The sequence below is a fragment of the Pseudophryne corroboree genome, chromosome 5 (assembly GCF_028390025.1).
Source record: "Pseudophryne corroboree isolate aPseCor3 chromosome 5, aPseCor3.hap2, whole genome shotgun sequence".
In the NCBI taxonomy this organism is placed as follows: domain Eukaryota; kingdom Metazoa; phylum Chordata; class Amphibia; order Anura; family Myobatrachidae; genus Pseudophryne; species Pseudophryne corroboree.
This window is the reverse complement of record NC_086448.1, coordinates 112,254,008-112,267,993: the sequence shown is the minus strand read 5'-3', so window position 1 is coordinate 112,267,993 and position 13,986 is coordinate 112,254,008. Positions and strand designations below refer to the sequence as shown.

Genomic DNA, 13,986 nt, shown 5'->3' with positions numbered 1-13,986 from the left:
TATCTGTGACAGAGGTAAATGTGGTGGTATATAGTGGTCTGATGACCGTTACCACTATCTTAGGGTAGACTGACACCTCTTTACAGACTAGTGGTAAATATAGACATAATTATAGACCCTGATGGTCTAGTGGAATTACCTAGTATAAGTCGTTTGCAAGGAGGGAACACACGGTAGGCGCTAGAGACAGTGCACTGTATGATCAGTGTTAAGCAGGGGAAAGATTCCCGTGCTGCACTGTTGTATAGTGGTGCGCCTAAGACCCTGGTGGTCTAGTGTTGATTACCCTGGCCGCACGATCTGCGGCTGATGTTTGCTGCTGAACTTACCTGTTCAAAGTCCTGCTGGTCCCGCTGTTAGTGACGAGCGCGGCCGCCCGCTTCCGGGTTGGGCGTCGCCGCGATGACGTCACGGTTGACGATTCTCTCGACGTACGTTTCACCTTTTGGCTTGGTCACGAGAGCCCCTCTTTACTGCTCTCATGTGGCCAGTACTTAAAGGTTAAGGTAACCAATAGAATGATTTAGTTGTGACTGATTGCAAAACGGACCAATCAGAATACTGGTGGGGTGTCCCGTGGAATCCATTTTGGAAGAGGGAAAAGAGAAGGGAAAAGACAGGAAATGATGGGGAATGTGTCAGGGAGCGTGGAGCTGGCTGAACATAGGAAAAGAGAAAGGATGAGTGTGTAGAGGATTGTGAATGGGAGAAATGAGATGAATGAGCAATAGGATGGTGATATATAATATATAGAGTATGTAAATGAAAATAAAAATAAAATAAATATAAATAAAATTGAAAATAAAATAAAAATATAAATGATAATAAAATAATAATAAATATAAATAAAAATGAATGTAAAGATAAAATAAATATGAAAATGAAAATAAAATAGAGTGAAAATAATAATAAATGTAATGGTGAATGTGAAAATGTAAAAATTGAATGAATATGAATATAAATGAAAAAATGAAAATTTTTTCATTTTTTTCATTCATTCATTTTTTCATTTTTTCATTTCTTCATTTATATTCATATTCATTCAATTTTTACATTTTCACATTCACCATTACATTTATTATTATTTTCACTCTATTTTATTTTCATTTTCATATTTATTTTATCTTTACATTCATTTTTATTTATATTTATTATTATTTTATTATTTATATTTTTATTTTATTTTCAATTTTATTTATATTTATTTTATTTTTATTTTCATTTACATACTCTATATATTATATATCACCATCCTATTGCTCATTCATCTCATTTCTCCCATTCACAATCCTCTACACACTCATCCTTTCTCTTTTCCTATGTTCAGCCAGCTCCACGCTCCCTGTCACATTCCCCATCATTTCCTGTCTTTTCCCTTCTCTTTTCCCTCTTCCAAAATGGATTCCACGGGACACCCCACCAGTATTCTGATTGGTCCGTTTTGCAATCAGTCACAACTAAATCATTCTATTGGTTACCTTAACCTTTAAGTACTGGCCACATGAGAGCAGTAAAGAGGGGCTCTCGTGACCAAGCCAAAAGGTGAAACGTACGTCGAGAGAATCGTCAACCGTGACGTCATCGCGGCGACGCCCAACCCGGAAGCGGGCGGCCGCGCTCGTCACTAACAGCGGGACCAGCAGGACTTTGAACAGGTAAGTTCAGCAGCAAACATCAGCCGCAGATCGTGCGGCCAGGGTAATCAACACTAGACCACCAGGGTCTTAGGCGCACCACTATACAACAGTGCAGCACGGGAATCTTTCCCCTGCTTAACACTGATCATACAGTGCACTGTCTCTAGCGCCTACCGTGTGTTCCCTCCTTGCAAACGACTTATACTAGGTAATTCCACTAGACCATCAGGGTCTATAATTATGTCTATATTTACCACTAGTCTGTAAAGAGGTGTCAGTCTACCCTAAGATAGTGGTAACGGTCATCAGACCACTATATACCACCACATTTACCTCTGTCACAGATATCGCAATGTAAACAAATCATTATATCTTCTGTTTCACAACAGTTTTCTAATTTCAGTGATAATCTGTAGTACTCAGTCCTCACACCCGCCCATGCCTCCAAGGTTCTATTATTATATACAGATACCTAACTGTGAATTAAACACACAAGTGAATTTATGTGATTCCAACATGCATGTGTTTTATGGTAGCATTTTTATACCCCATCACTGACTATTTGACATTTGTTATGAGATTTTGGTATTCAACCCTTCCTACTCAGGAATTAAAGTTAAGATTGTCATTTGGGAGCCAGCCTTGAGTTCCCTCCCAATATACGACCATTTATCTTCTGCTGCTTTTTGTTTTTTGCTTTTTCCCCTCAAGGGACTAACCTACATTTTGTCATTTGTGTGATTTGTTATTTAATCAGAGTGATTTTTCAGCTTCATTCTACCTCTTAAACACATCTCTTTCCAAAAGTTTTTCATCAATCAACATGACATACACACACATACACCATACATCACTCTCATAAATTTCCCCAACCACATACATCCTCTTTAATCCCAGACACTACAAATCATCTTGATACTGTCTGGAAATACTATTTCGAGACCATCAGTGGTCGTGGTTGAATGTGAAGTACACAAAGCAGTGCATTCTCCCTTTCCACTCAATATTTTCCTCACACTGGCCCACGGCCATACTACCCTGAATACGCCCGATCCTGTCCAATCTCGGAAGCTAAGCAGGTGTGGCCTGGCCAGTATTAGGAAGGAAAACCTCCTGAGAATACCAGGTGCTGTGGGCCCCATTTTAATTCTCCAAAACTGACTATACCTCTATGTCTGTTTCTGGAAAAACACTCCCGGACCACCTATGGTTGATTTGTACTCAGTACAGACAATAGAATCATCTTCCTATCTTCTTTCATTTCTTTCTTACCTCAGGCCCACGGCCATACTACCCTGAATGCGCCCGATCCTGTCCGATCTCGGAAGCTAAGCAGGTATGGCCTGGTCAGTATCAGGATGGGAAACCCCCTGAGAATACCAGGTGCAGTGGGCCCCCTTTTCTCTCTATCTCTCATACAAGATCAAATTCAGCTCACTCAACATTGCTACCATATCACTCTCCATTTGGATACCTTTGTTTTGAGGCATGCTTAGTGACTGTCCTGGATACATTCATCCTATTAGAACACACTAACATCCATCCAATTTATTACTTCTAATATCTTCACCTTCTCCTAGCAACTTGTACCTCATTTGCTAAAAAGGTCAAACAAGTTTCTTTTTGCTGTAACACCAGACACGAGTCCTTTAATTGTCTTATTATTCGCCCTTTTTTCTTCCTTTTATTTGAGAAACAATTAAAGGTTAAGTTTTATCTCATTTATCATTTACTTTACCTACATTATTTAATTTAATACAAAAGAGTGCTCCCAAACAAGGGTTTTTTGTCTTGTCTCTCCTTTTCAACTGTAGTCTAATCTACAAAATTCCTGGGAGCACCGCCAATCATTAGCAGTTCATAATCACATTTTTTCTAACTGCATTTATATTGGTTTTCTTATACTATTCATACATCTTGCTTAGATCATTAACACTAGTGCGGTTCCAAATTCAACTTTGTATGCCCCCATGATTCCACCTGGAATTTGTATTTGTTTATTTAATTTTGGGTGTAGGGACTTCACATAAAGCTCCCTTATCCTTGCATGTGTGTACATATATATTATGTGCACTTACATTTACTGCTACCTGGTATACCTAAATATGGGAATAGTTTGTCTGTACATATATCCATGCTAGCTGTAATACCACACCTCTTAACTGTCCCATACGCGGGGGGCAGTTGGGAGATCCCCCCCTGTCACTCGCTGCTCTGAGCAGAGCAGCGGTGAATAGATGCTATGCGTACAGCGTCTATTCCCAGCAGAGAGGGACAGGGGGCATGACCAGCAGCTCTCTGAGTTCTGTTCATACCCCCATAGAAAACAGAGACGTGGCTTGTGATCGCGACACTTGCCGTGAGGCCACGCCCTTTCTGATAGGCCATGCCTCCTAATTTCAGATAATGTCCCTCCCTGGCCCGGACCAAAGTTGGGAGGTATGTATTATTATTATTATTATTATTATTATTATTATCCTTTATTTATATGGCGCCACAAGGGTTCCGCAGCGCCCAATTACAGAGTACATATGCACATAATCAAAACAGGAAAACAGTGACTTACAGTTGAAGACAATATAGGACAAGTACAGGGCAACTAAGCATAACTACACCAGTAAACATAGAGATAAGTTCCAGGTGGCCAAAAACTGCGGGATCTGGGCAGTTGAGGATTATTAAAGTAAGAAAAGTATAAGCACATGAGGGAAGAGGGCCTTACTCGTGAGAGCTTACATTCTAAGGGGAGGGGTAGACAGACAGGGGTGACACAGATGGGGTACATAGAGAGCATGGAACAGAGGGTTAGGTTGAGATTTGGCTAGGTTTGGTAAAGAAATGGGTCTTAAGAGCCCGTTTGAAGTTTTGTAGAGAGGTGGAGAGTCTGAGGTGGAGAGGTAAAGAATTCCAGAGAAAGGGAGCAGCACGTGAAAAATCTTGGAGATAGGAGTGGGAGGAAGTAATCAGAAGACAGGAGAGTCGGCGTGTATTAGCAGAGCGAAGAGGACGGGTGGGAGAGTAAAGGGAGATAAGGTCAGAGATGTAGATGGGAGAGGAGTGGGTGAGAGCTTTGTAAGTGAGTGAGAAGTTTGAATTGGATTCTGAAAGGGAAGGGAAGCCAGTGGAGGGCCTGTAGGAGAGGGGAGGTAGACGTAGTGCGTTTGGTGAGGAAGATGAGCCAGGCAGCAGCATTGAGGATAGATTGGAGTGGAGAGAGGTAATTGTCAGGGAGGCCAGTTAGGAGGAGATTACAGTAGTCCAGTCTGGAAATAATCAGTGAGTGAATAATGATCTTAGTGGCATTCTGGGTGAGAAAAGGTCTGATTCTAGAAATGTTTTTGAGATGAAAATGACAGGTTTGTGAGAGGTGCTGAATGTGTGGTTTGAAGGAGAGGGAGGAGTCAAGGATTACGCCAAGACAGCGTACTTGGGGGCTAGGGTAGATAGTCGTGCCATCAATGGATAATGAGATTGTGGGAGGTGAGGCTGTGCGGGAGGGTGGGAAGATGATCAGCTCAGTCTTAGACATGTTAAGTTTAAGAAAGCGCTGAGACATCCAGGAAGAGATAGCAGAAAGACAGTTTGAGGTCCGAGTGAGGAGAGCCGTGGAGAGATCAGGGGAGGAGAGGTAGATTTGAGTGTCATCAGCATAAAGGTGGTATTGGAAGTTAATAGAACTAATGAGTTCACCTAAAGAGGACGTATAGAGAGAGAAAAGGAGAGGACCAAGAACAGAGCCTTGGGGGACACCAACAGTTAGTGGAAGTGGGGGGGAGATAGCATCATGAGAGGAGACAGAGAAGGAACGATCAGAGAGGTAGGAGGACAGCCAGGAGAGCGCAGTATCATGCAGACCAAGAGAGTGAAGGATTTGCAGAAGGAGAGGGTGGTCCACAGTGTCAAAAGCAGCAGAGAGGTCAAGAAGAATAAGCAGAGAGTAGTGGCCCTTAGATTTGGCTGCATGGAGGTCATAGCAGACTTTTGTGAGGGCAGTTTCAGTGGAGTGGAGAGAACGGAAACCAGACTGGAATGGGTCAAGCAGTGAGTGAGAGGAAAGAAAGGCAGTGAGGCGATTATAGACAATACGCTCAAGAAGTTTGGAGGCAAAGGGGAGGAGAGAGATGGGTCGATAGTTGGAGAGAGTGTTAGGATCAAGGGTAGGTTTTTTTAAGAATAATAAGATAATTACCGCGCTTATGTTTATGTTAGCAGCTCCATACAATAAACAATAATAAAAACACTAGAAAGGAGCGCTTGATTGATTTAAATAATGTGTTGAACGCACATACCTGTAAAAAAATTTATGGTTAATGACAATGTTTAAGCTCTTTTTTGAAAAAGTGGTGGAACGGAGATAATTGATGGTATTTGTATCTCAATTGAGGTTATACTGGACAGTCCTTTCCCACGGGTAACTCTCTCCCTGCTATCACTAATAGTACCTCTCGCGGCTCGCTGTTAACAGCATCAGCGTGCACCGCGGGTGTAGCTGGTCCCGTCTCTCCCGTTTAAATCAATCAAGCGCTCCTTTCTAGGTTTTTTTAAGAATAGGGGAGACAAGAGCATGCTTGAAGGCAGAGGGGACAGTGCCTGATGAAAGGGAGAGATTGAGAAGGTGGGCAAGATGGGAACAGGCAGAAGGAGAGAGGTAGCGGAGGAGGTGGGAGGGGATAGGGTCGAGCGGTGAGGTTGTGGGGGGGGGGGGGGGGGGGGACGGATGAGGGCCATGACTTCCTCGCCAGATACATGGGAGAAAGATGTCAGAGTTGGTAAGAGGGAAGGGGGGGGGTGGCAAGGGATGGGTGGTGGATGGTTGCTGGTCTGGTGGGATGTGATATCCTGACGTATGGAGTCAATCTTGGATGTGAGATAAGTGGCAAAGTCAAGAGCAGACAATGAGGAAGGGAGAGGAGGTGGTGGTGGGCAGAGGAGGGAGTTAACAGTGGCAAAGAGGCGCCGGGGGTTGGAAGACTGGGTAGAAATGAGGATTTTGAAGTATGATTGTTTAGCAAGGGAAAGGGCAGTACTGAAGGATGAGAGCATGAATTTGAAATGGAGGAAGTCTGCTTTAGAGCGTGATTTCCTCCACTGTCGCTCGGCAGTACGTGAGCATTTTTGTAGATATCTGGTGCATTTGTTGTGCCAGGGTTGAGGTGTTGATTTGCGAGGGTGAATAGTGGTTGGCGGAGCAACAGAGTCAAGGGCAGAAGTAAGAGATGCATTGTATAGGGATGTGGCTTGTTCAGGGCATGTGAGAGAGAGAAGAGGAGAGAGAAGGGAGTCAAACAGGGAGGATAGGGATGAGGTGTCAATAGCCTCAATGTTACGCTTCGTGGTGGTAGCCTTAGGAGCGAGAGATGGGGAAGCAGAGATAGATAAGTTGAAAGAGAGCAAGTGGTGGTCAGAGAGGGGAAAAGGGGAATTGGAGAAATCAGAAATATCACAGCGGTGAGTGAAAACCAGATCCAGTGAGCTCCCGTTCACATGGGAGGGTGAGGTGGTCCACTGGGAGAGACCAAGTGAAGAGGTGAGGTTAAGGAGTTTAGAGGCAGGTGATTTTGTGGGGGTAATCGATAGGGATGTTGAAATCACCTAGAATAATGGAGGGAATGTCAGAAGAGAGGAAGTGAGGTAGCCAGGAAGCAAAGTTGTCGAGGAATTTGGAGGAAATGCCAGGTGGACGGTAAATTACAGCAACTCGAAGATTAGTAGGTTGGTAGAGGCGTATTGCATGGACCTCAAATGTAGAGAATGTAAGAGAAGGTTCTGGAGGTATAAGTTGGTATGTGTAGCTTGAGGGTAAAAGGATCCCAACACCACCCCCATGGCGACCCCTGGGTCGGGGGGGGGGGTGAGAATGTGAGGCCCCCAGCAGAGAGAGCAGCAGGAGAAGTGGTGTCATGAGGAGTAATCCAGGTTTCTGTAATGGCCAGCGTTGCCCAGGCAAGGCCATGACCAAACATCATTAGAATGAAACTGAAAAGTCATTTTGTATGCACACCGCTGAGTGACTTTTAAAGCAATATTCTTAAGAACAAAAACAAAATAGTAGTTTAGTTCACCTTTTTACTGTGAAGACTTGAATAAAGTTAGGGGGCTGTGCCTACAGTGGCGTGCATCATCAATTCGCAGTCTCACAGCACTTTGCAGTCGCGTGTGAATGGTCACTTGACTGTCAGCACTACAGATCTTCTAATTATGTGCTCTGCGCGGATAGGTATGAGCCACGCATGCGCCTTGGATTTGGTATGCCAGTACTTACAAAATTGAATGTGAATAGTGCAAGCACGGATGGTAGAATAGTGTTTGCCTGCAGCTGCATGTAATCTGCCAAATGGCAGTGCTAAGGAGCTCAAAGTACCAACAGCTTTTCTAAAACAGATCTCAACATTTCCTAAGGATTTCCTTGAAATGTAGAGCCGCTTTTAAGTTTCAGGTATCTTCATTGTGAGGTCTGGCAGCGGTTGAATAGCGGTGTCGGACAGTATCTCAATGTAAATGTATATCTGCAGACTATAATTAAGAGCAATCAGTAGACATGACATGTTTGTTGTAGCAGACTACATCCTGACAGAAGATACTGGTATACTATAATCTACAAACATTGTGTATTTTACTATGTGCCGCTACTTCATTCCAAAGTTCAGTGGTAAGCATTTCAGACTGACTTACTGCTGTGCAGCACATTGGGGCAGATGTATTAAGCCTGGAGAAAGCATAAAGAAGTGATAAGTGCAAGGTGATAACTCACCAGTCAATCAGCTCATAACTGTCAGTTTACATATTGGAGCTGATTGGCTGGTGCGTTATCACCTTACACTTATCACCGCTTTATCACTACTTTATGGCTTCCAAAGGCTTAATACATATGCCCCAGTGTCTGATACCTGTGTGTTTGTTTTGTATATATGTTTTACTTGAGCTTAATTTCTCTCTGATATTTTTACTTGACCTTATTTTCTCTTTGATACAAACTAACGGCACTACAGATCTCCCTACTTTGTGCTGTGCTTGGCTGGTGCGATGCCTGGAGTTGGTACTCCGGGCCCTAAGAAATGAGAATCTGCGTGTGAGCTATGGGAAAACAGTTGCCTATGTTCTATCCTGGCCAATTCTTATGCCGATTGTCAAGTCAATCAATTCAAAGGTTTGCTATGATTGAGCGACTAAAACACGTTTCATTTTTATTTATTAGAAGGGATATCCCATCTTGTGCTCTGTATTCTCAGTCGGTATCAAAAGACTTCTGTTTAAATGGAATTTCCCAGTGACTTGTTTTCATGTTGACCCTAGGGAGTAGCTGAAAACCCTACTATGCCTATCCCTTTCATTGTTTTTGAATGCAGCTATTACATAAACATTTAAATGGGAGAACAATTTCTCTGTTTGCTTATTATACTTTTGGAATAACCTGCTAGTTGCCTCCTGTATTCCTGTCCTTTGTTCAAAGTATTCATGTTCCAGAGCCATGTACAATTTGTAACAAACACTGTAATAAATCAAGATTTGTATTAATAGACCAGGGCCAAACTACAGCAATGGGCCAGACTCGACCCGCCCCTTGCTAGAGTCTAGACGCCTGTCCCATTCGGGATTCCTCCGGAGTCCGTACACCTGTGTCCAGACTTCGGAGGTAGTTTAGCTCTATGCCTGCAGGGCCAGCTTCCTCTCCAGCTGCACACGATGGAGTGCAGACTGTGGTGGCACATGACATGTAGCAGAGGTACAGACCAGAAAAGGTAACTAACATAAGGGGTCTCTAGGCTGGCACAGAATGTTCATATCATCTCTTTATATAACATGAGCAGACATGGTGGCATTTGATATTAATTGAGGCGTTCGTTGTCGCTGCACCAAAAACTGATTTATATCTAACGTCTTTGTCTTACTGATGTTTGCCAGTGATTTCCACCTTTTGTATTTGGTACCGTTACCAGTACGCTCTGTGTGGAATGTATGTTCTGCCCGTGTATATTTGGGCTTTTCCTCATGTGCTACAGGTTTCTCCGCTCCAAAGATATACTGGTAGATTAATCGGCTTCTGACAAAATGAACTTGTTTGTGTGTCCGTGTTATAGGGAATTCAGAGAGTGAGCTCTGCTCAGAGGTGCATTAAGAGAGGAATGGCCCGTGTGTAACCTCCATCGGTGCCCCCTTCTCTCTACCTGGCAGCGCTGACTAGCAGTGGTAGACTCTGCGTGAGTTATTGGCACAGTGGCCATTTTCCCAGAGATTTCACTACTGCACATGTGCAAACTGCTGGGAAAATGGCCGCAGCACCATTTTCCTGTGGATTTTTTTGGAGCTGCTGCTGCCGCCAAATGGACCTTCCCAGAGCACCAGGTCCCTTGCAGCTCTGCTGGCACAAAGCATCTTTTTTGCTGAAATATGTATCTTAGTCGCAATGCGATGTGGCAAAACTGCTTCACGAGATTGCACTGAATCTTTTGATATGCGACGCTTGTACATCTGTGTGCCAGTGAGTCTGGATCTGTATATGAAGTGCCACAATGCAGCAACCGTGGGTTTTTGTCAAGGCAAGTTCCATTCTCAAACTTTGCAGATATTTAAAACTAATTACTGTTCAGTTGTTCCTGGTACAGATTTGCTGCGTCTGTGGTGCGAATAAAATGCAAATTGAAAGAAAAGTTGCTATGCTATACCGCTTGATGCGTCTTATTCGCACCAGGCTTCTCTCACCGCATGGCATATTGAGGCTAGGTGTATAAGGACACATTATACACACTTTTAAAAAGCCATTATAAATTTGACATTTTGCAACAGCAGTGGAAAAAGAGTGGATTTTCCTGACAAATGTCAGTATTTTCCAGAAATAGCAAAGCACCCCATAACATGTTGTAATCAGAAGTTTAGAAATTGTCTAAAGTAATTGTGTTACCATTGTAATGTCCTTTGTGACAGTAAATGAAAGCCAACTTTACAATGTACTATTAAGTAACAGGAAAGTTTGCTAAAAGAGCTCTAAACTTTTTCAAGTGTTGCTTAGTCTCCTGGTGAATGATAAGTAAATGGTTAATGATTGTGAACTGGAGACAGTCCAGATCAAACACTCTTTGAACAAAACCTTCAAAGTCTGTCACAGGAATTAGGTGTTGAAATTTGAAGGATTTAGTGGCCTTGGAACTCCCTAAAGAAAACTATTTGATAAAGCATGGCGATCATTGTACACAGATGTTTTTATGTCCTGTTTTTATCAGCAGCTGGTACAGTGGCCTTCGAGCTTTCAGCTTATTTACTGTAAAAATGTCTACACACATTACCACACACTAAACAATATATTTTTTTTACATGTATTTATTGTATATAGAAACTTGAGCTGATAATGCACGTGTCAAGACTGTCCTGTAATAGATGTGAGCATCAGTCTCTCCTAGAAATCAACTTTACCCATGGTGGTAAGGGCTGACCTTGCACACAGGCTGTTTGACACAGTATGAGATTGATATGGACACAAAGGAAAAAGTCATGTCCTTAAAACACGCACATCACTACTGTGTCGTGAATAAAAAAAAATTAAAAAGTACAAGGACTTTTAATTTCCCATAACGATAAATATATTGCACCAGTACCAAATTTTTATTTTGTCCTTTAGTGGGAAATGGAATTCAGCATTTGTGAATTAAATTACCATATATTACGGCGGTAAATTCCAGGAAATCAGTTGCCTAACAATTAGATTCATAGATGTGTACATGGATATTGTTGGGCCTTATAATTGTGAAGCTAAAGCAAATATGTTTTATCTTCCCGGCCAGTTTCTTGGCACTTTGTATCATGGGGATGTGCAAGCAGCTCTCCGTCAGTCTAGCAATGTTGGGTGAAGGGTAGAATAATAAAGCTATGGCTACTATCACGAACTGGCTCTCACCGTAGTTTGACTACGCTGAGATAATGGAGCTTTTATCTTTTGAAGCAGTTGTTTAATGGACTTCCAACATGTTTTATGTGGACAGTTTGTCACATCCGGCAGGAACAATGATTACTGGGGTCTGATTTGGCTGTAGATGAGGCAACTTGTTATCATTGTAAGTCATCCTAGTCAGTCTAGCTCTACTGGTAATGTTCCAAATGCAAGATGGCAATAGCTGTATCGAATCCAGGTCCATCTGCCAGTGCCAAGACTTGGGTAACTCCTTTAATCAACCAGAAGTCTACAGTGGCATCCTACATCCCCCATTACTCCAAGCACTGGTGGCAGTAAAATGCTTGGGACAGGAAAAACCTTAGTAATATTACCAAAAAATGTTTATTACCAGTATATATTGTGTATATACTGGTAATAAAATGTGCCTTATTGAATGCACGCTCTCTTTGTGACAAAGTAACATCCATCCATGACCTCTTTATATCTCACAACTTTAATCTGCTGGCTATAACAGAAACATGGCTCACACAATCAAACACAACCTCCCCTGCAGCACTGTCACATGGTGGTTTCAACTCCACACACACACACACACACACACACACACACACACACACACACACACACTTCTCTCTGCGTGTTGCCCTCCAGTGCAACCCAAACAACAATTTCTAAAAGATTTTTCTGCCTGGCTCCCACACTTCTTATCCTCTGACATCTTCACCATCATTATGAGTGATTTCAGTATAGCTCTTGACAGTCCACAATCTGTTCATGCCTCCAAACTCCTCTCTCTAACCTCCTCTCTTGGCCTCACCCAATGGTCCGACTCCTCTACTCACCAGGAGGGCCACTGCCTTGATCTTGTGTTCACCAGGCTTTGCTCAGTTCCTGAATTCATTAACACTCCTTTCCCAATCTCTGATCACAACGTGATCACCTTCTCAGTCTCTTCCATTACTCTAAACTCTATGACACTAAAAACAAGCAAGCCTCCTCTAACCTGCAGAAATACTGACAATATACATTTTCAACAATTTTCCACTTCTCTGCAACAACTGCTCTCCCCAATTTCTACATTTACCACACCTGAGACTGTTGTATCCCACCTGCACCAGACTCTAGAGCGTGCCCTTGATGAAGTAGCTCCAGCTACCCATCACACTCCATGTAGGGTTAGATGCCAACAGTGGCACTCTAAATTAACAAGACACCTACAAAAATGTAAAGTAGAACGTCAGTGGTGTAAATCTCAGAATCCAAGTGACTTTCTCACATATAAGACCACCTACCACGCCTATCGTCAGGCCCTGGACACTGCCAAACAAACATTTCCAATCCCTCATCTCTTCTCATGCCACCAACCCCAAGCTACTTTTTAATTCATTTAAATCACTTCTTTACCCTCCCTCACCTCCTCCACTAGCTACTATCCGTGCACAAGAACTTGCTTCCTACTTCAAGGATAAGATTGATAAAATCTGAGATGAAATGCTATGCTCTAACTCAGCCAGTGACCTGCTCAATTCCCTACCTGAACCCTCTGGCACTTTCTCTTCATTTGATCCCACAAGTGTAGATGAAGTATCAACACACTTTTCATCCTCCTGCTACACTACCTCTCCTCTTGATCCTATACCCTCACAAGTCAGTAAAACTTTGTCTCCTGTGCTTATCCCAACCTTAACTAAAATCTGTAATCTCTCTCTCTACTGGTAGCTTTCCTTCTCTGTTTAGGCATGCAGTGATTACTCCCATTCTGAAAAATACACTGTTCTGACCCAAACACACTCTCCATCCCATTTCTCAGCTCCCATGTCTCTCAAAGCTACTTGAGAGACTTGCCTACACTCGCCTTATACAATTTCTCAACTCCCACAACTTTTTGGACCCACTTCAGTCAGGCTTTCATGCCCAACACTCCACAGAGACGACACTGACTAAAGCCACAGAGACGACACTGACTAAAGTAGTGAATGATCTGGTCACTGCTAGATTGAAAGGCCATTATACACTTCTTATTCTTCTAGATCTCTCTGCTGCTTTTGACACTGTTGACCACTCTTCACATACAAATACTACAATCCCTAGGTCTTCAGGACACAGACCTTACTTGGTTCTCATCCTACCTAGCTAATCATTTTTTCAGTGTTCACTTCTCTGATTCTACCTCTTCTCTGATTCTACCTCTATCAGTTGGAGTACCACAAGGCTCAGTCTTAGGTCCTCTGCTTTTCTCAATCTATACCTCATCTCTTGGTAAACTAATCAGCTCCTTCGGATTTCAGTATCATTTGTACGCTGATTATACTCAAATCTACCTATCCTCCCCAGATTTATCACCATCTGTATTGGTTTATGTCACTGAATGCCTGTCTGCCATTTCATCTTGGATGTCATCTCGCCACCTCAAACTCAACATTTCCAAAACAGAATTATTTTCCCACCAGCCAAGAGTAGTTA

General features: G+C 42.7%; 1 protein-coding gene and 2 pseudogenes across 1 annotated transcript in view; all 3 read left to right on the top strand.

The window, feature by feature from the left end:
- Positions 1 to 13,986, top strand: part of DNAJC1 (DnaJ heat shock protein family (Hsp40) member C1) — a 274,628-nt gene that overhangs the window by 205,311 nt on the left and 55,331 nt on the right. The gene's annotated exons all lie outside the window — the stretch shown is intronic.
- LOC134929852 (5S ribosomal RNA) lies at positions 2,658 to 2,775 on the top strand (annotated as a pseudogene).
- Positions 2,915 to 3,032, top strand: LOC134931224 (5S ribosomal RNA; annotated as a pseudogene).